Raw genomic sequence first — 20,669 nt, 5'->3', positions numbered from 1 at the left:
TAACTATGCCTATCAGTAGTTAGTGCCTTCAGTAGTTTGAACGTTTTATTCAGCTGGCAGTATTGGCGCACGCTGTATTGCAGTAGTTTGGTGTGAGTAACGAAGATTTTTGTGAGGTAAGTTACTCATGAAAGGTACAGGTTATTGTTAGTCAGGGCCAATCTTTTGTTGGGATTTTTGAAAGTCAGATTGCGTTGCGCTAAAAATATTGTGTGTCAGTTAAGTGTTGATCAGAATAGGTAAAGAGCGAAATATCTGAGTACGTTCAGTTTTGCTCAGCTGTTTGAAAATCAAATAACGTAAGGGGTTTACCAGCACAGTAATTCATAAATTTTTCAAAGGGGATGTTTCACTGGGTAGCAGACCCAAATACTTCGGTCCCAGGGTAGTCGAATACCAAAGGACAACTAGTGTCAACGGAAAGCGTCACCGAACATTTTATTTCTAACAGGAGATGCACTATCTCATAGAAGTATTCCAACACCTCACGTAATGCGGAATTGAACACAACGTTCACGAGATCCGGACCTGCCGGTATAGTAGGAGGCGTAAGTATGCCTTTGTCGAAACGACGCGAGCGTCACAGAGAGACAGAGAGAGAGAGACTTAAGAGTATCCATTTGTCTCTTTGTAATTTATACAAATCTACAGTTTTATTCCGATCTTGGGGAAATTTTGCACACTTTACCTTCAAGACAAGAGTAAGATCAATGTCTACGTAAGATTTCGTAATCTGACTTCAAAGATATATAATTTCAGATATCATTATTGGTAACAGCGAGATGTGATCAAAGTAAAATTAGCAAAAAACGATTTTGATCACACAGTCATTTATTAAAAATTTGAGCGGTTTCGGCCTGTAGTAGTAGGTCATCGTCAGATCATCAACAGGCTGGTGTATTATTTGAAGATGGGCTACTACTACAAGCCGAAACCGGTAATATTTTTAATAAATGACTATGCAGTCAAGACCGTTTTTTACTAATTTTACTGAATCATATATGTATGTAATACATAAAGGGGAAAGGCTGTTATCAAAAATCGATTTACTGCAAATTTCTACAAGAGCCCCTAATGAACTTTTGGGCGGACACACGATGTATGTATTTTTAAATATACACATATATAAAGGAGAAATGTTGTTACGAAACATCTCGAAAAGTATTTGAACGTTGGCTTCAGTAGAAAAATCCACCTCAATTGCAAAAGTTACTGGTCTTTACCCAGGTTTCTGCTAGAGTAATGTAGCCTTGTTCAGAAGCATAAAATAAACCAATACATGCCAGAATAAGGCACGGTCAAACATAAAAAGCTAAAGTACCGTGGTACCATGTCAAGCTATGTTACTATAACTGAAACTGTAATTATGGAGTATAAAAAAGGCACATATAGTAAATTATTATGAAATAGTTAAATAATTTAGTTAAATTTCACAGTACATGAGTCTAACGTGAATATCCTAGCAGCAATGTCATCGATAAGCCAATCTATTCCTTGAAGTAAGTTTTGTCCTGTTATAGCACTGCACTATACAATCTGCCAGTGATGAGTTTTTATGGATTCCAGCTCCAACACATTTCTTACTTCTTCCGCAGACAGTCCCCGGACAGATCTTGTTTGTTAACAAAAACTGGCAGTGTTGCTCCCGCCAGTCTTTCTTCTTCTAAAAGTCTGTGCAATTCTTTACACCAATCCTCCAGTCTCCGTATGTCAGCACTATCAACAACCCAAATTAGGCCGCAGCTGTTTCAAAATAGTTCCTCTAATAAGAACGCAGGGATTTTTGTCCACCTACATCCCACACATTCAGCTTTCACCCTCGATGTTCCAGTGTCCTAATGTTGAATCCAAGTGTTGGTGATATGGTATCTATCTTCTCACCATTAAATTTTTTAAGAATGGTTGTTTTGCCTGTATTGTCTAATCCCCCAGCCAAAACAACAACTCTCGATTATTTCCCATCAACGTTCGATGAGATTCATGTCGGGCGATGTGGGAGGCCATTCGCTCGTAATGTCAGGAATGTTCTTCAAACCAGTCGCAAAGAACTGTCACCCATTGGCATGGTGCATTGTCATCCATAAAAATTAAATCGCTGTTTGGGAACATAAACTCCACGAAAGGTGCAAATGGTCTCCAAGTAGCCGAATACAACCGTTTCCAGTCGATGATCGGTTCAGTTGGACCAGAGGGCCGGCCGGTGTGGCCGTTCGGTTCTAGGCGCTTCAGTCTGGAACCGCGTGGCCGCTACGGTCGCAGGTTCGAATCCTGCCTTGGGCATGGATGTGTGTGATGTCCTTAGGTTAGTTAGGTTTAAGTAGTTCTAAGTTATAGGGGACTGATAACCACAGATGTTGAGTCCCATAGTGCTCAGAGCCATTTTGGACCAGAGGACACAGTTCATTTCGCGTAAACACGGCTCATATCATTATGGAGCCACCAGCAGCGTGCACAGTGCCTCGTTGACAACCTGTCTCCACGTCTTCGTGGGGTCTGCGTCACACTCAAACCCTACCACCAGCTCTTACCAACTGAAATCGGGACTCAGCTGACCAGTTCAGTCGGACCAGAGGACCCAATTCATTCCACATAAACACTGCCAATATCATTATGGAGCCACCAGCAGCTTGCACAGTGCTTCGTGGGGTCAGCACCACACTCGAACGCTACCATCAGCTCTTAACAACTGAAATCGGGACCAGTTGACCAGACCAGCCATCTAGGGTCCAACCGATATGGTCGCGAGCCCAGGAGACGGGCTGGTGGAATGTCGTGCTGTTAGCAAAGGCACTCGCGTCTCTAGTCTGCTGCTAGAGCCCATTAACGACATATTTCGCCGCACTGTCGTAATGGATACGTTCGTCGTACGTCCTTCATTCCTTCCCTAATTCCTGTCGTGCGGCCATAATGACATCGGAAAACGTGTCACGTGTATCACCTGAGTACAAATGATAGCTCCATCAATGCACTACCCTTTTATAGCTTGTGTTCGCGATACTACCGCATCTCTAAATGTGCATATCACTTTCCCGTGACTTCTGTTATCTAAGTGTTAGTCAGTGAGACAATAGACACTAATTATTTCTGACAACCTTTTTATAGAATGATTAAGCAATACCCAGTCCATCACAAGTACCTACAGCTTCTTTTTGCGGGCCGGTTTGGCCGTGCGGTTCTAGGCGCTTCAGACTGGAACCGCGCGACCGCTACGGTCGCAGGTTCGAATCCTGCCTCGGGCATGGATGTGTGTGATGTCCTTAGGTTAGTTAGGTTTAAGTAGTTCTAAGTTCTAGGGGACTGATGACCTTAGCAGTTAAGTCCCACAGTGCTCAGAGCCCTACAGCTTCTTCCCAGAAAGGAAAGCTACCTATCCACAAATGAGAGTAGATGTTTGTTACAAAGAGGCTTCATTTGAACCAGTCCTGTTCGTAGCGACAGTCGCTTCACCTACACTCTGCACCCCCATTTAAAATCAACCACATTAAATGTGTGCGCCATATTTACTGTTTGTAAATCATTTTACCACTAGACTCCTTACTTCCGAACTGGTAGAAATTGGAAGACTTCACGCTAATAATAATTATGATGACAATATTATTATTACTATTATTACATTTATAATTATAAACAACGATAATAATATAATGTAAATCCTACAGTAGTTACGTAGTTACTGTTGGGTTGTGCTGTCAATTAGTTCGTTTATTGTTGTGAAGTGAACACATGAAGCAATTTCTGGTCTACTGCGGGAATTATACAGTATAAGGTCTGAAGAATGCATTTCCATGAGATATTTAAGCATACTTGATGCATATGTCTCGATTTATTTTACTGTCATATACACTCCTGGAAATGGAAAAAAGAACACATTGACACCGGTGTGTCAGACCCACCATACTTGCTCCGGACACTGCGAGAGGGCTGTACAAGCAATGATCACACGCACGGCACAGCGGACACACCAGGAACCGCGCTGTTGGCCGTCGAATGGCGCTAGCTGCGCAGCATTTGTGCACCGCCGCCGTCAGTGTCAGCCAGTTTGCCGTGGCATACGGAGCTCCATCGCAGTCTTTAACACTGGTAGCATGCCGCGACAGCGTGGACGTGAACCGTATGTGCAGTTGACGGACTTTGAGCGAGGGCGTATAGTGGACATGCAGGAGGCCGGGTGGACGTACCGCCGAATTGCTCAACACGTGGGGCGTGAGGTCTCCACAGTACATCGATGTTGTCGCCAGTGGTCGGCGGAAGGTGCACGTGCCCGTCGACCTGGGACCGGACCGCAGCGACGCACGGATGCACGCCAAGACTGTAGGATCCTACGCAGTGCCGTAGGGGACCGCACCGCCACTTCCCAGCAAATTAGGGGCACTGTTGCTCCTGGGGTATCGGCGAGGACCATTCGCAACCGTCTCCATGAAGCTGGGCTACGGTCCTGCACACCGTTAGGCCGTCTTCCGCTAACGCCCCAACATCGTGCAGCCCGCCTCCAGTGGTGTCGCGACAGGCGTGAATGGAGGGACGAATGGAGACGTGTCGTCTTCAGCGATGAGAGTCGCTTCTGCCTTGGTGCCAATGATGGTCGTATGCGTGTTTGGCGCCGTGCAGGTGAGCGCCACAATCAGGACTGCATACGACCGAGGCACACAGGGCCAACACCCGGCATCATGGTGTGGGGAGCGATCTCCTACACTGGCCGTACACCACTGGTGATCGTCGAGGGGACACTGAATAGTGCACGGTACATCCAAACCGTCATCGAACCCATCGTTCTACCATTCCTAGACCGGCAAGGGAACTTGCTGTTCCAACAGGACAATGCACGTCCGCATGTATCCCGTGCCACCCAACGTGCTCTAGAAGGTGTAAGTCAACTACCCTGGCCAGCAAGATCTCCGGATCTGTCCCCCATTGAGCATGTTTGGGACTGGATGAAGCGTCGTCTCACGCGGTCTGCACGTCCAGCACGAACGCTGGTCCAACTGAGGCGCCAGGTGGAAATGGCATGGCAAGCCGTTCCACAGGACTACATCCAGCATCTCTACGATCGTCTCCATGGGAGAATAGCAGCCTGCATTGCTGCGAAAGGTGGATATACACTGTACTAGTGCCGACATTGTGCATGCTCTGTTGCCTGTGTCTATGTGCCTGTGGTTCTGTCAGTGTGATCATGTGATGTATCTGACCCCAGGAATGTGTCAATAAAGTTTCCCCTTCCTGGGACAATGAATTCACGGTGTTCTTATTTCAATTTCCAGGAGTGTATGTATGGTGCAAAGCACAGGGTTTACGTGTATGTTGTGGCCTATGTGAGAAAGATGTTGTTCATATCTTTGCTTCACAAGCTGTAACACCCACCGCAATGTGTTACGCATAATGCGAAATAATCATAATAGTAATAATCGTTCAAAAATAAATATTAGGTTGGCGCATAAGTTCGTAGCGTTTTTCCATTAGTCTTAATAAACAGGGCAGATACACATAAGAGAGACTTTAGTCATGCCTCGACAATAACCTACTGCTTTCTTTACAACAGCCTGCCAACGCTAAGGAACTTATCGACTGCACGGCGATAGTGGAATTATCACAGTTCATCACATTTGGCAGTTCTCGACTACACTGACGTGGATCGTTGGCAGTAAAGCGTTTAAATGATGTTTGTTTTGAGATCATGAACTCGTAGAGACGTTTTCGAAGCGTATTTTCATCCGGAAATGAAGTTCCTTGAAGTTTGTTCGATAGAGAGCGGTAAAGGTGAAAAATCTGGGAGCGCAAGATAAGGTGAATAAGGTGGGTGCGAAATGGCTTGCCAGCCCAGCTCCTCTAAGTGTTTTCTGTCAGTCTAACAGAATGCGAGAGGGATTTTACAGTGGAGTAGCATCACTTTACGCAGGCTTCCTGGGCTGCGTCTGCAGTACGTCTTCCTGAGATTTTATGTTTTTAGTGATTAGGTACATTTTATCCGGAATTTACAATCGTAGAACAATGAGACTTACACAATTTACAGAAACAGAGCTGAACATCATTGATGCATTTTTAAAACAAGTTCGTTTTAATATTGTAGAAATTATGAAGTAATAAAGCTTAAATATGTGGAAAAAATGTTACAACTTCCAAAAATTCTCTAAAAAATAAATTATGCAAGGGACTTATCTACAAAAATAGGACAATGGGGGGGGGGGGGGGGGACCCTTCCTCCACCAGCCATTAAAATTTTATAACATTATCATGAACCGTTCGCGAGATAAATGTACCTAAAATCGTCAAATTTAACATTGTGAGTATATAAAGTACAATCTCACATTAAAACGAGGAAACCATTTTCTGGCCGCGCCCTGTCCAGTGGCTTATCCCCACACACGACGCACATCTTACTGGCCGCCTCCACTTCTGTCACCCCTTTATTGAGCCCAAACACGAATATGTCGGAAATGTTCCGAAGTCTCAGTTGACACTCCGTTTTCTAGTGTCCACAGCTCCATCACTATCTCCAAATGACAATACATAAACTCAAATAGCAACAGTCAACGACAAATAAAAAATGACAATGGATAAATAAAACGATACCAACCGGAATATCAACATGCAAAACAAAGACGCTACGAAGTTATGCACCGACCTAATAATACACTGAGTCCGGTTTTGCCATTTTTGGAGCCGGCCATCCTAAGCGTAACTATGTACCGACTTGGCAGAAAATCCTAGGAAGTTCTGGTCTTACGTTAAATCAGTAAGTGGATCGAAACAGCATATCCAGACACTCTGGGATGATAATGGCATTGAAACAGAGGATGACACGCGTAAAGCTGAAATACTAAACACCTTTTTCCAAAACTGTTTCACAGAGGAAGACTACACTGCAGTTCATTCTCTAAATCCTCGCACGAACGAAAAAATGGCTGAATCGAATTAAGTGTCCAGGGAATAGAAAAGCAACTGGAATCACTCAATAGAGGAAAGTCCACTGGACCTGACGGGATACCAATTCGATTCTACACAGAGTACGCGAAAGAACTCGCCCCCCTTCTAACAGCCGTGTACCGCAAGTCTCTAGAGGAACGGAAGGTTCCAAATGATTGGAATAGAGCACAGGCAGTACCAGTTTTCAAGAAGGGTCGTCGAGCAGATGCGCAAACTATAGTCCTATATCTCTGACATCGATCTGTTGTAGAGTTTCAGAACATGTTTTTGGCTCGCGTATCATCTCATTTCTGGAAACGCAGAATCTACTCTGTGGAAATCTACATGGATCCCGGAAACAGCGATCGTGTGAGACGCAACTCGCTTTATTTGTTCATGAGACGCAGAAAATATTAAATACAGGCTCCCAGGTAGATGCCATTTTCCTTGACTTCCGGAAGGCGTTCGATACAGTTCCGCACTGTCGCCTGATAAACAAAGTAAGAGCCTACGGAACATCAGACCAGCTGTGTTGCTGGATTGAAGAGTTCTTAGCAAAGAGAACACAGCATGTTGTTCTCAATGGAGAGATGCCTACAGACGTTAAAATAACCTCTGGCGTGGCACAGGGGAGTGTTATGGGACCATTTCTTCTCACAATATATATAAATGACCTAGTAGATAGTGTCGGAAGTTCCATGCGGCTTTTCGTGGATGATGCTGTAGTATACAGAGAAGTTGCAGCATTAGAAAATTGCAGCGAAATGCAGGAAGATCTGCAGCGGATAGGCACTTGGTGCAGGGAGTGGCAACTGACCCTTAACATAGACAAATGTAATGTATTGCTAATACATAGAAAGAAGGATCCTTTATTGTATGATTATATGATAGCGGAACAAATACTGGTAGCAGTTACTTCTGTAAAATATCCGGGAGTATGCGTGCGGAACGATTTGAAGTGGAATGATCATATAAAATTAACTGTTGCTAAGGCTGGTGCCAGGTTGAGATTCATTGGGAGAGTCGTTAGAAAATGTAGTCCGTCAACAAAGGAGGTGGCTTACAAAACACTCGTTCGACCTATTCTTGACTATTGCTCATCAGTGTGGGATCCGTACCAGGTCGGGTTGACAGAGGAGGTAGAGAAGATCCAAAGAAGAGCGGCGCGTTTCGTCACAGGGTTATTTGGTAAGCGTGATAGCGTTACGGAGATGTTAAGCAAACTCAAGTGGCAGACTCTGCAAGAGAGGCGCTCTGCATTGCGGTGCAGCTTGCTGTCCAGGTTTCGAGAGGGTGCGTTTCTGGATGAGGTATCGAATATATTGCTTCCCCCTACTTATACCTCCCGAGGAGATCACGAATAGTAAAATTAGAGAGATTCGAGCGCACACTGAGGCTTTCCGGCAGTCTCTCTTCCCGCGAACCATGCGCGAATGGAACAGGAAAGGGAGGTAATGACAGTGGCACGTAAAGTGCCCTCCGCCCCACACCGTTGGGTGTCTTACGGAGTATAAATGTAGATGTGGAACTCACCTTGGGAGGACGAGGCAGGCTGCGGCAACCGGGCGGTCTCTCTGCTCCCTGACAGGTGTGTGGCAGATACTTACCTACACGAGGTCCGCAACTGCCGTAATTGCCGTTAACGGCGGTGCTGTGGTGAGCGGTAATCTCCCAGGCTGCTCTTCCGGTGTCGCCCCCGTTGCGCGGTCAGCAGCGCGTGGCTGTCTGTGGCGCCGGAGGACGTTTACACCGGCAGCGACCGAGAACCCGCGTAGCGGCAGCGAGGACCGTGCCACAGGCGTCCGCTAGGGAGGGAGGCGCCGCGCACAGTTTAGTAGCACGCTGCTCAAAAGGACTGCGGGAACGTCACCTTGGGCGTCTGCTGTGATCCATTTACACTAGAAGTACCGGACTTCGCCGTACCCTAGTAATACCGAGTGGGTTATTTTTGACCCACAGTAGAAAACCGCTGTTTTATTCATATTTGTGTCGTATTTTGAGTGCCGCCATGTTGACAGTATGTTCTGGAAGACACTACAGTGTAAACATAGGATAATTTTATCTCCAAAATTAATAGTACACTGTCAAATATAAATTTTAAAACTTTTTTTTATTTTGAATTTTACAGGAGAAATTTCACAGTCTTTTATCAATCATCATTAAAACAAGTAAGTATAACAATATTACAACGTTTTTCTTTATAAAACGGTTGAAACACAATCAAAACATATTGTTTATGTGAGTACTAATAGTATTTTTACATTTGCAGACAAAGTAACTATCGAGTATTTGTGAAAGATTTTAAAACACAGCAGGTGGCTAAAATTCTTTGCGTGTCTTCTTGCTTATCGCAATCGAGGAACTAAAACATAAGAACAAAAAACTTCAGTCTATAATTATAAATATTTGGAAACAGACTCATGCTCATAAATTAAGGATAATTGCAGAATGTGGTGCCACACAATATTGCACTACACAAAACTGGCGCTAATAGCATAGGCACATAGGCAACGCACACGACACAGATCTGTAAGTCCACTGTATTGGTGATGATTTTACAAGACCGTCCCCAAAGACATGTGATATGATCACCGTGCACACGTACACAGGCCGCACAATGGGCTGGCATTCTCTGTATCAGGTGGTCGAGCAGCTGCTGGGGCACAGCCTCCCATTCTTGCACCAGTGCCTGTCGGAGCTCCTGAAGTGCTGTAGGGGTTTGAAGACGTGCAGCGATACGTCGACCGAGAGCATCCCAGACGTGCTCGATGGGGTTTAGGTCTGGAGAACAGGCAGGCCACTCCATTCGCCTGATCTCCTCTGTTTCAAGATAGTCCTCCACGATAGCAGCTCGGTGGGGCCGTGCGTTATCATCCATCAGGAGGAAGGTGGGATCTACTGCACCCCTGAAAAGGCGGACGTACTGGTGCAAAATGACGTCCCAATACACCTGACCTGTTAGAGCTACTCTGTCAAAGACATGCAGTGGTGTACGTGCACCAATCATAATCCCACCCCACACCATCAAACCACGACCTCCGTACAGGCCCCTTTCAAGGACATTAAGGAGTTGTTATCTGTTTCCTGGTTCAAGCCCGATGAAAACCCGGCGAGAATCACTGTTCAGACTATACCTGGACTCGTCCGTGAACATAACCTGGGACCACTGTTCCAATGACCATGTACTGTGTAGCTGACACGAGGTTTTACGGGCTCTCCTGTGATCAGGGGTCTGTGGAATGCACCTTGCAGATCTCCGGGTGAATAAATCATGTCTATTCAGTCGTCTGTAGACTGTGTGTCTGGAGACAACTGTTCCAGTGGCTACGGTAAGGTCCCGAGCAAGGCTACCAGCAGTACTCCGTCTGTGGGCACTGATGGTGAGATATCGGTCTTCTTGTGGTGTTTGTGGACGTCCCGTACTGTAGCGCCTGGACATGTTTCATGTCTGCTGGAATCGTTGCCATAATCTTGAGATCACCTACTGTGTTTGACCAGCCTCCATTCGCCCTAGTATTCTACCCCTCATAACGTCATCAATATGTGTCCTTTTAGCCATTTCCAACACACAGTCACCATTAGCACGTCTGAAAACGTCTGCACACTTACTCACTGCACCGTGCTATGACATGCACCAACACACCTCTACGTATGTGGACTGCTGCCAGCGCCACCGTGCGACGACCGCAGGTCAAATGCACCACATGGTCATACCCTGAGGTGATTTAAACCCGCAAACCGCCCACCAGAGCGTTGTTTCACCATGTATCAGCATTATCCTTAATTTATGCGCATGAATGTATATAGGAACACAGACTTGACTGAGGTGCCTAAGCTGGGATGGGCTCACAGCTCAGACATCCAACAAGAGTTTTTGCTTGGCAGTTTTTGCACACATATTTGTTGCACTTGAAGCAAATGTTTGATGTTTTATTCCCCTATGTTGTTTTCTTGTTTGCAGGAAACCAAATTTGATAACACATTATGTTTGTGTACTAGCCAACAGTAGTACCGAGTAGGTGCAAGGGGAGATTCGCTCCTCTCTGCAGTTTGTGGAGGGCAGCACGCTCATCTGCTACTCTGAGGATAAAGGCTCGGTGAGAAATCTTAGAGGTGAGTAACTTAAAAACTGTGCGAGTGTTGATAACGACCCAAGGTAAAAAATATTGTATAATATATGCACAGGCCATCGGTGGGCGCCAGCCGAGACACTGTAGTGTCTAGCCATTTGGTCAGCTGTATCGATTCCAGCGTTAGTTTCGTTATAAAACTTCACCGTATCTGTAAGTTTCTTCCCAGTATTCTCAGTCATCTGACATCCAGTATTCATGTTACTCAGAATAAGGCTTGTATTGTATGTTATGTTAACCAGGGACCTAGAAACGACGGAGAGGCACCGTCCCCGCTGCAGCCGCAGTGGTCCACAACCCCACGATGACTACCGCAGTCCGCTTCACCCGACACCGAACCACTCTTTCAGGGTTATTGTGCGTTTCGGCCCCCGGTGGGCCCCCTAGGGAACGTCTCACACCAGACGAGTGTAACCCCTATGTTTGCGTGGTAGAGTAATGGTGGTGTACGCGTACGTGGAGAACTTGTTTGCGCAGCAATCGCCGACATAGTGTAGCTGACGCGGAATAAGGGCAACCAGCCCGCATTCGCCGAGGCAGATGGAAAACCGCCTAAAAACCTTCCACAGACTCGCCGGCTCACCGGACCTCGACACAAGTCCGCCGGGGGGGGGATTCGTGCCGGGGACCAGGCGCTCCTTCGCAATCCGGAAAGCCGTTAACCGGGTGGGCCAGAATGAGGCTACTTGTTTTTCTTTTTCCCTTGGTATGCTGTGAGAAGATTGTCGCCTGACTTGGAAGAATGTTGCATACAGTGCGTCGTTTCCACTTCGTGTCGGAAGAGGGACCTCTTTGAGTGATCTCTGAAGATTGCCGGCTAAACTTGCTCCTTTGCGTTTCAGCTCATCTGCCAGTTTCACAGAGGTGAAGAAGTTGTCAGTCGTAATGTTGCGTAGGGGCGACGCGCCTGACATCTGCTGCCATGTAAGAGAACTATTAACAGTGCTCCTGACACCACTGTCGGAGGGGCGGGGGGGGGGCAGTTTTCCCAGTTTTCCCAGCTTTCCCAGTATATAATATATTACTCTGTAGGTCTGCATGTCACCAGTCCGTATAAAACGGAAAGCCGCGCTGGTATAAAGTATCGTCTGACCTCCGATTTTTGCGTTCTTTTTGGCACAAAGTGTTGTAGTATACTCCAACATCTCGTGAATAATGTCAAGGCACGCCCAGAAATTATTTATTGTCTGAAAATTGGTGTTACTGATATCAAATTGCGTTAAAATGTGTATGGGTTAAAAATGATCCACATGGTACTACTTGTAATTTTTTCATACTTTTAGATTGGATAGAGGGATGCAATTTTGGTGAGTTGTATAGCACCACATATAATGAAAAGGCACGGAAACATTTGGTCTTGCAATGATTATGGAGGGGGGAGGGGGTACTGTCCTTGAAAAGACCTCGCGGGTCAAAAATAACCCACATGGTATTTCTAGTGTTAACTGTAATTGAGGACTGAGTATATTATCAAATTGTACCTTTGTCCATACACGAGCGGGTTTCCAGTTTGGCCATACACCAACGGATTTCCGCGACGCTCTACGGATATTTTAGGCTGTTTCTTGAATAGCTTCAGTCCCAACCCGTGCGACAGTGGTTGACTGGTTGATTTAGGAAAGCGGACCAAACAGCGAGGTCGTCTGTCGCGTTGGATTACGGAAGGATGGGAATGGAAGTCGTCTAAACATTCTGCGTGGTGTCTGTTTGTTCTATATCGTGTCTCCCTACCACTTTCGTGCAACGACGCTCTGAGCGTGTTTTTTAGGGAATTGACTAGTTTGAACCTGGGACCTGTTGCTGGTAAGGAGACGCCAGACCACACATGACATGTAGAGTTCAGAAGAGCTCAGTGAGACTACCGATGATATAACCAAATACTTAATGATTTCAGCGTCAGCTCCACTGCACTCCCTGTAAAAGAATCTTAATACTAACTAAATTTAGTGGAAGGGGTTCAAGGCCTTCCTATTTTTAGTTAGCTGGTAAAATAACGTCGAAAAAGCAGTTAAGTTTACCATTGGAAATTTTATTCTACTCACAAAACATCGTTTATAAATTGCACTATTGATAAAAGGAAATGTTTTAATACAGGATGGTAGAAACCAACTGCGTTCAACAAAAATGTGAACGAATATTCCCTGAGTGGGTTTCCAAGTTCTACAATGGATCGAAGGATGACCTATCCCATATCACATCTATAATCTAGGTTTAATTTAAGTTTCACAAAAGAGAAAACTATCAAAATGGTCTACAGCGACCCTCAATTATCTTTAATTACTTATCTAACTTGTCGTAAATTACAGTGGCTGATGTGGCTTCTCAATAACTATATAACAGAAAAATCATCGCGTTTCTGATTTTTACTTCAAGCGGCAAATGTGAACATCATGAGCTTTAATTGACGACCAACACTAGTATTACGTAAAGGGGATGTAACAGATGAGACTTCTGCCATTCTGAGTGAAGCCTTATGCGCTCAAAACTGCGGCATCGCGTGCGTTCATTACCTTGTCGGTGTTTGTCAGGGGGTGGAGGACAGCACAGCTCCGCTCACCTCGCCGTCTCCGAAGCAACTCTCTCTCCTAACTTCTCCTTACTACAATTTACCGAAGTTGGTTTAAAAAAACTATCTGGCTGTGTTTTCATCTGACCAATCTGGGTCTTAATTTTAACCTTAAGCTTGAAAGGTGGCTACACTGAGCCACTGCGCCAGAGATAGCGCCAAAGAGTATTATTAAGCCGCCTCCACAGTGCTTGTTGAGAGCTCGTAGAAGTCAGTGCGTGGGCAGAGCTCGTAGAAGTCAGTGCTTGTTGAGAGCTCGTAGAGGGAGTGCCTGTTAAGAACCCGTGGTAGTCAGTGCGTGGGCAGAGCTCGTAGAAGACAGTTCGTGTTGAGATGTGCTAGTGGGCAAGGCTTGTCGAGATGTTGTAGTAAGGAGTGTTTGTTCCATGTTTTATGCAGTTGTTTGATGGGAGAGATAGCAGATGTTATTCTAATGAAAATACTGTGACGATCAGAGTGCTTTTCGCCAATATATATGAAGGTAAAATATTGCGTGTTTTTTTTATTATTTCCATGTTTTAAATAATGCGTCATTACAGGTTCAGTCAACAAAGCATCTGGCTTGTGTTGTTGTATTAGAGTGTAATTCCACTTTCCTTGAGCAATTATAGTATTTCTAATTTTCTTTTATCACTTCAGTATAATTGGTATTCAAAAATTCTTGTCTTGTTGGAGAAGAACCGTGCCAGATGTGTACGTTGAGTCACACTCCCACATACAGAACAGTTACTCTTGTGCTTTGGTTTCGTAGATTTCATAGTTGCTGGGGACTTAATTAATTAATTGTGTTAACGAAATTTTCATTTCATTCTTTGTCGTTGTTCTATGCAGTCAGATAGCGTAATTATACTAGTCAGGGCCAACTGTTTACGAGACTTCCTAATCGGACATACAGCTACCAAAAATATTTGCATTGTATTTAATTAAGCCCCCATGCACGTGGCGACTGCTGCTTCGGATCGTCCCTTGGAATCTTCTGATTGTAAAAATAGTAGACAGTAGTATTGTAGTAGTAATTTGTAGTTTAGTAACTGTAGTCTATTTTGCATGTGTAGATTTGGTAATTAGCATTCTTCTAATGGTATTTTTCAAAAATTAATTTTTATTGCCTTGTACACGCGTTTGACAATTTAGTGCAATTATTTCAATTGTTCGAATCGTGTTTGAGGGAAACATTTCGAGTGAATGGTATTGTTGATGATAAAGTGTCATTGTGTGTAATTTTCATATAGTGACGAGTTTTGTATATTTTGTAAATGATTACGCGATCAATGAAAGAGGCAAAAATGATGAATAGTGAGAATGGCGAAATTGTTGACATGGCGAACTAGCCAACAGAGGAAAACAGTATGGTGGATAAAGAGGTGGAAAACAATGTAATAAGTCGGGAAAATAGTCCGGAACCATTTCAAAATTTTTCGCAATCAGATAATTCACAGAATCCGAGATTAACGATAGAAGATTCTGAAATAGTATCGAACACAGATAGCTTTACAGCTATGACGAAAGAAGTTGGTTTTGCGGGAAATGTTAGGGGCGAAAGGAGTTTCGAATCAGTTACTATGGGGCAGTTGATGAGTGCTATATTAAAAATGGAAACACGGTTTGGATCTGAATTAAAAAAACAGATGGGAACAATGGAAACACGGATGGGAACAATGGAATCACGGTTAGACTCAGTGGGATCACAGTTACGATCTGAATTAAAAACAGATAGGGGAACAATGGAAACACGGTTAGACTCATTGGGATCACAGTTAGGATCTGAATTAAAAACAGAGATAGGGACAATTAAAACTGAGATGGGAACAATGGAAACACGGTTAGACTCACGAATAGGGACATGTTTCAAAAACATGAAAGGTGAATTAAAGAAAGAAATCAGAGAAGAAGTACAACCAATTTTGAATGCTCACAGTAATAGATTAATTGCAGTAGAAATCAGACAAAGGGAACAGGATAGAGAACAGGAAGAAAGAGATCGCGTGATAGTACAGAAATTTTCAGAGTTTAATTTACAACGTGCAAAAGATAAGGAAGAAATATTTGAGAGAATCGAAGAATCCGTACCAAATGACAGATTAAATAATCTAACACAACAATATGAACAGTTAACTACCAAATGTGTCAATACTGAAACCCGAGTCGCGACACTTACGGAAGACGTAAATAAACAGAAAGAACAAATAGGTGACTTATCGGAAAGAGTTGAGTAGATTTCAGATAAATTGACAAATCTTAGTCTCTGGAAACATGTGGCGCAAAATCACCACTATGGGAAGAATCTATTTAGGTTTTCACGCCATAAATGTACGGGACTACTTAGTAGTACCCAGATGCCACAACTGTGGCGATTTAGACCACATACATAAACACTGTGAAAGGAGGCCGGCCTGCTCCAGGTGTGGGGCCGAAGATCATACGAGAAAAAATTGTAACAAAGCCGGGATTTGTATACCCTGCACAAATAGAGGAAAAAAATCATGTAATACCACTGGCAGAAACTGCCCTACCTACAGGATGCTCGAGCAGAGACTTATAGCTCGAATTGACTATGGCTGAGTCCCCAAATGGGAACAAGAAGCCCAAAAGGAAGTCTCCAAGCAAGAGGTTGAGGGATGCAATAAGGGCCAATAAATTCAGAGAATTTATACAAAAGATCACCAAGCCACAACACTTCATCATCATGAAAGACGCCTGTATTCAAACCGATCCTTGCGACGAGAATGATGCACCCTCCCCTCCGAATCGGGGACAAAGGTCGTCTAAAGATCAAGAACGACCACTTGGGCATCCTGTGGTGGGGAAGTTATCAATGCGGGAAGAGTTGGTGCAAGTGAACACAATAAGTAGCACTAGTATACCGATAAATAGTGGTACACCAACAAGTCCACACACTAAACGAGAGCCGGGAATAGATCCCGTCAGGATCTACCCCAACCTGGAGCACGCATTACAGCTGTCTAGGCTGGAAGAGCCGGCCACCCTCACAACAGCCTTGAGGCACGTGGTGCGTGTCGGCCACGAATACGGTAGAGACATTACCTTTCCAGTGATGGAGGCTGTTGACAGAATACAGCTCAAGACAATGAATCTCCCCACAGATTTCGGAGCCCTGCGAGACCTGGTCAAAAAAGTGTTTGAAAGGCGAAATGAAAAATTCGACCTTAATGAGTTATACAACCAATCTGTCATGACAAATGGCAGAATAGCTCACGACTGGCGCAAAAACTGGCCAGAGTCTCATATAAATACATACTTTCCACGTGAGCCAGTTAAGAGTGGGACAGATAAACACTCATAATAGTAGATTGGTCCTGCAGGAACTCCGAAAGGTGGTGGAGGAGAAGAGTCTGGACGTACTCTGCATACAGGAGCCGTACTCCCTGGCTGGCCGGATCCCGTTCAGTGCAGTCAATTGGCAACAAATCTATAGTGGAGAGGAACCAAGAGCCGCGGTTATGATAATAAATAAAGCATTAAGAGCCACCACATTAGCACAATTTTCGGATGACCACTGCAACGTCGTGGAGCTTCACTCACCCACTGGATTATTATACCTAGTCAACATGTACTTCCAGTACGGAAGACAAATTGAAGAATTTTTGGAGAAGCTTGTCCAAATAGCCACGGCGTTGCGGGGACAGAAAATTCTCGTGACCGCGGACATCAATGCAAAATCCCCCCTTTGGTTCAGTGGCACCCAGGATGAAAGAGGAGAAAAAGCTGTCAATACAATCATGTCATTACAACTCATAGTCGCTAACAAACAAGGAAACCCTCCCACCTACACCAGAGGGGGGGGGGGGGACATGGCACAAACATTGATGTGACCTTGGTCACACCAAATCTTACAACAAAATTATCCAACTGGACAGTCTGGGATCAGATCAGTACCAGTGATCATAACATGATAACATTTATCATAGGAGACAGCGAGTGCCACTGGGACATGGGGTGGGAAACGCAGTTCAATTACAATAAAATTGACTGGGACCGTCTGGCGAGGGAGTGTGACATTCCTCCATTGCTGGAGGGTGATGTCGACGTGGAGGAATATACCAAAGATCTTACAAATGCGATAATCAGGGCAGTAAAGGCAGCTGTACCAACCAGGAGGAGGGCCGTCGCGGCTTCCCCTTCACCATGGTCAGCCGAACTGGGGCAAATGCGCCAAGCAGTACGGAGGGCGAGGAGGTATTACCAGCGGTGTGTCGTCTGGCATGAAAAGCAGCGCTGGCTGCAGATATACAGAGAAGCCAAAGAACAGTTCCAACAGGAACTCAAGGCTGTCAGGATGAGAAGCTGGGAGAAATATGTGCAAAGCCAATTGGCTACGGACCCCTGGAGACTTCCCTACAAAATAGTCAGAGAAAAAATAAAATCACCTATGGTGTTATCTACCGTCAGGGATGGGGACCGGATGACGGGAACCTGGCAGGAAACTGCAGAGGCCCTACTCCGTGCCCTGTTACCTGACGATAGAGAAGAAGATGACTCGGAAGAACAGCAAAGAATAAGACTAGAGAACCAGCGGGTCTATGAAAACAATCGCGTGGTTTACCCCTTCTCTGAAGAAGAGGTAAGCTCTCAAATAAAAGATCTCAAAAAAGGAAAGGCTCCCGGCCCAGATGGCATCATTGCGGAGGTGATACAATACCTCGCCCCCCAGCTGGTAGCACCTCTCACTCAGCTATACAATGAATGTCTACGGCTTCAGACATTCCCCTCAATTTGGAAAAAGGCAAATGTTGTCATAATTAAAAAAGGCCCAGACAAAGATCCCAAAGAAGCAAAGTCTTACAGACCTATATGTCTTCTGGACTTGCTGGGCAAGCTCTTTGAGAGGTTGCTGGCAGACAGGTTGGCTGCACACCGGGTCCTGTGGGGGATGAGTGGCAGACAGTTCGGTTTTCGGACGGGGCGATCCGCGTCTGACGCAATCGCCCTGGCTGCGGATGTCTGTGACTCTGCCCCGCACAAGTACATAGTTGGCATCATGGTGGACATCAGTGGCACCTTTGACAACCTTTGGTGGCCTTCGCTCTTCTCCTGCTTGCGGGAGAAGGAGTACCCAGGGCCACTATATGGCTGTCTGAGGAGCTATTGTGAAGACAGGGAGGTTTGGCTATCGGCCCCTAGTGGAAAAGTTAGTAAGAAAATCACCAAGGGGTGTCCTCAGGGATCCGTCCTGGGGCCACTCTTTTGGGACATAAATATGGAACCACTCTTGGAAGAACTCAAGAGAAGTGAAGATGTACTAGAGGTCATAGCCTACGCAGATGACCTCCTTCTGCTGGTTGGCGGCCATAGTCGCGAAGAATTGGAGCCAAAGGTAGAAAGAGCTATCACAATACTGACAACATGGTGTCATAAAATTAAGATGTCAATAGCACCCAATAAGTCTACCTACTTGCTGCTTAAGGGTCTACTTATAAGAAACCCTACCGTCAGAATAAATGGCCTACCAATCCTCAGGCGTAGAGAAGCTCGGTACCTTGGTGTCATCATCGACGAGAGGCGGAACTATGCATCACATATAGACACAGTAACACAACGTTCGCTCACAGTATTACACAACTTAATTGGAGTAGGGCACAAAAGATTTCACCTCCCACCTGATCTCATTAAACTGTATCATAACAGCATTCTCACATCCATTGTAGGCTACGGATCAGCGGTCTGGGTACACAGGCTCACGAGGGTCATGCCTGCCGTGGCCGTAAGAAGAGTGCAGCGAAATATGCTCCTACGGTCAGTAGGCGCTTATAGAACAACTCCAGGAGGGGCACTCTCAGTACTGATGGGGATATGTCCTTTGGACATAAAAATTAGGGAACAGGCTACCTGGTACTGGGTCAAGAAAAATAGAAGGGAGAAGATAGAGGAAATTATGGGGGTATATGTAGGGGATAAGCCAAGCATTAAAAGAAGGGGAATGGAATTGTGGCAGGAACTCTGGGACAGTGAGGAAACTGGCCGAAGAACGCATGAGCTGTTTCCAAGCATAAAGGAACGCCTTGAACTGACCTATATCAAACCATCAAGGGGGCTACTGCACTTTCTTACTGGCCACGGACCCTACCCGACATATCTCTGTCGGTTCGGGAAAAGGGCGGCATCAGCGTGTGACTGTGGAGCAGTGCTGGGCACTCCAGACCATGTGGTGTATGAGTGTCCCCTCTTCGACGATGTAGCACACCAACTCAGGGAACAACTACCGAACAACGACACGTACCACCTGCTCAGGCAAGAAAACACCTTCGAAATTCTGAACAAATTAACTAATGATATCTCAACTAAAGTCCTCAAAGAATATCTCCGTAATAATCATTAATTAAACATCAGATTTGTCGCGTACGCCCCCCTGTTCCGCCGGGACGTGGAATAGGCCAGTCGCTTCACGGCTGGAATCCGCCAGGTCTACGGAATAGGTTGGGGGCAGTACATTACTACCGGATTTGATAAGCACCGATTATGACATTAGAATTAAGTTAGTTATAAGATCAATAATTAGGATAAGAGAAACAGTATAAAACTGCAGCGACCAGGTTTCTGGCCAGCCCAGTGTCAGTGGCACTCCCACTGGGATTAGCTCAGTGGGAACGGCCAATAAAATAGGTTTGTATCATAATCTGACACAGATGTAACGCTGCAGGTAGAATAGTTAGAATAGTTATAACAAGTAACCATTTGATATTAGCATCTTAACAATAGAAGAAAAAAAATTAAAGTACAGTAGTAAAACAACAGCATAGCAAAGCAGTAGCACAATACTCTCATAGTGGTGATGTATCGTAAAAATCCTGTAGTGTTAAACATAACATTAGCTGCAGATAGAAAATTAGAAATAGTTAATAATAGGACCTACTAATGTATTAGGTAGTAGGTTATTCTGTATAACAATAACAATGATGAATAAAGAAAATCTTAGTTTACATGGGGACAGAGATTCAGATGATACAGCACCATTGCCATTTGCAGAAACCGAAGAGTATCAGAACATAAATAAGCATGTTGAAAATCAGGGAAAATTTAATGAACGCGTTAAAAGGGAAGTTGAGGCATTACGA

The 20,669-nt window shown here is 44.9% G+C and overlaps 1 pseudogene; it reads right to left on the bottom strand.

Annotated features, from left to right (window-relative positions):
• Window positions 1-20,669, bottom strand: part of LOC124552359 — an 89,018-nt pseudogene that overhangs the window by 2,937 nt on the left and 65,412 nt on the right.

The sequence above is a fragment of the Schistocerca americana genome, chromosome 10 (assembly GCF_021461395.2).
Source record: "Schistocerca americana isolate TAMUIC-IGC-003095 chromosome 10, iqSchAmer2.1, whole genome shotgun sequence".
NCBI lineage: Eukaryota > Metazoa > Arthropoda > Insecta > Orthoptera > Acrididae > Schistocerca > Schistocerca americana.
This window is presented reverse-complemented; position numbering and strand designations above follow the sequence as displayed.